Below are 2,378 nucleotides of genomic sequence, written 5' to 3'. Positions count from 1 at the left end.
GATGTGCATGTTTGACAGCTCTGCTGTGCCTTGATCCTGATACAATAGGACCTGATCACCAGCTCAGGTTGGATCGAGGATTGTTCTTCTCTAATGGATGCTTGGCCACAGGAAGATGACTTAGTCTTGGTTCACGCCTCCCCATCCCTCTTGGTGCAAGAGGGTACCTGGTGTACTTCAGCAGAGAGGCCAAAAACCTGGTGGGCCATGAGGTTGGATGGCTTCTGAGAAAGCTCCCCATCATCTATCCATCCAGTTCCCAAGCAGGATCGAGGTAGGGCAATGTGTTCGGGGAGCTCCCTCTGCTCCTATCCTTCCATCTTCTCTCCCCAGTGCTAAATCACGCAACTGGAAAAGCCAGAATTTACAGCCATATTATTAAGATGGACTCGTACAGAAAGTAAGAACCACAGAAAATATTGCAATCAGGATCATAAAGCAACTTAACCCATGGGTGACTGAGATTTCATCGTGTATTTGAAGGCAAACGGTTAATAATGCCAGGAGCAGACTTCAGCAGACTGGGGATGCTTAGCCCACGTTGCCTTTATTAATTCTGCAGAACAAGGGAGTTTTGTGAACCCTCTGTCCAGAGGAGCCACTCGTCCGACCTGAGGCACTCTGCTGATGCGCAGCTCTGCCGCAACTCCCATTCAGTTCCTAAAATGTGTAAATGCTGGATGTGACCTCTGCTTGCCCCTAACCCCCTCTTGGCTATTTAAGGTTCGGCCCTGAGTCATCATTCGGATGGCACAATAGCAATTGCTTTGAAATCTCCTTTATCTAGGGGTGAGTAAACACCATACTCAAATACTTGCTCCAGTAAATGACTCCAACTCATGACCTTAAGAAAGGGGGGCTGAATTCCCTCCATTATCTTTTTAGTCTCCTTAGATCATATAACCTTGCCAGCTAACAGCTGCGTGTGAAGTAAGAAGGGCTGCTTTAAAACTTCACCAAATGCTGGCTGAATGAATGGCAGAAGATAGGGTAGAGATTGCACTTTATAGACTAAATAAATAAGGGGGGGGGTATATATAATCTCATACACACACACACATATACACATACACAAACATATATACACAAATCTATGCATGCATATATTTACATGCATATGCACACACACATATAGACAAACGTATACACATGTGTATATACATACACGCATATATATGTACACACGCACACACATATACACATGTGCATGCACGTGCACACATATGTACACACACATATAGAGACAAACACACACATGCACATGCATACACACGTATGCATACACATGCGCACACAGATATATACTGTATACACGTGTGTGTAGATATGTATATGTAGATACGTATACATATATAGCTATGTAGATCTGTATGCATGCACATGACGGTGTGTACTTATATCTCTTATGTAGAGTAGTAGTCTGTAAAGTGCATGTCTACCCGACCTCTTGCCACATGCGCAATAGAGAGAGCATCCGCAAGCGTTCATGAACTTGAGTCCCCTTCCTCAGAGGAGTGGATGGTACTAACGAGTACGGGAGAGGGAAGAGTACTGAAATCATAGCCTTGGACAATCCAGGTTGGTTGCCAATGCTGCAGGTGGTGAGGGCTCGAGGAAGGTCATTCAGATTTGGCTTATCTCCGATGGCTGCGGGGCAGAAAGGAGGCACCAGATGTACTTAATTTCCAGTGTGTGCTCTAGAGGACATGTCGAGGGACGTTGGAGTGGTTTGTAGCAGAGGCGTCTGAAACGATGACCTTTCATCCCACAAAGGAGACTCTTATTGATTTCAAATCTCTGCTTGTTAACCACACATAACCGTCCGTTCCCTCTGTGAAACTAGCTTCTCTCAGCAGACTGATTGCTTTGGCCAAAAAGCATTAGAAAGCAAAATTAAAAGTTCTCCCCACCAGCTTTATACTCTGATTCTCAGTCTTGAAGCAGAAGTGCTTTGCTGAACAGGCTGAAGTTCTCTAGGCAAAAAAAAAAATGGAGTTTCTCCTTAAATAATATAGAGGTGTTGGGGGAGAGTGGGGAGTGAATGAAAAAGGGTTGCAAAGTGCATTTGGATGGGTGCAGTTGCCTCAGCACCTTTTCCAGCAAGTGGATGTGTTTGTTGCATGCAGGCTGACCACCTTTTCAAAATGGAAAGGGGGGACATGTGCCTCCCTCTCCTTCTTCCCCCCAGCCCCCTTCCCACTGCAGCAGGAGCAGAGCCGAGCAGGAGCGGATGTGGGCTGTCTGCTACGGGCTTGGGGCTCCCTGCCCTGTTGTTTCTGCCCTGGAGCCCCGTGCCATCCATGTGCCCCCTGCCCACCCCACAGCAGTGGGGGGCACAACCCCATGCCACCACTCCCCCACTGCTGCTGGGCAGGCAC

General features: G+C 47.1%; 1 protein-coding gene across 5 annotated transcripts in view; it reads left to right on the top strand.

The window, feature by feature from the left end:
- The window catches only part of ALS2CL (ALS2 C-terminal like), a 100,714-nt gene that overhangs the window by 55,222 nt on the left and 43,114 nt on the right, over positions 1 to 2,378 (top strand). The gene's annotated exons all lie outside the window — the stretch shown is intronic.

The sequence above is a fragment of the Crocodylus porosus genome, unplaced genomic scaffold, assembly GCF_001723895.1.
Source record: "Crocodylus porosus isolate Cpor-Errol unplaced genomic scaffold, CroPor_comp1, whole genome shotgun sequence".
Taxonomy (NCBI): domain Eukaryota; kingdom Metazoa; phylum Chordata; order Crocodylia; family Crocodylidae; genus Crocodylus; species Crocodylus porosus.
The sequence above is the reverse complement of the archived record's forward strand: the minus strand, read 5'-3'. Positions and strand labels throughout refer to the sequence as shown.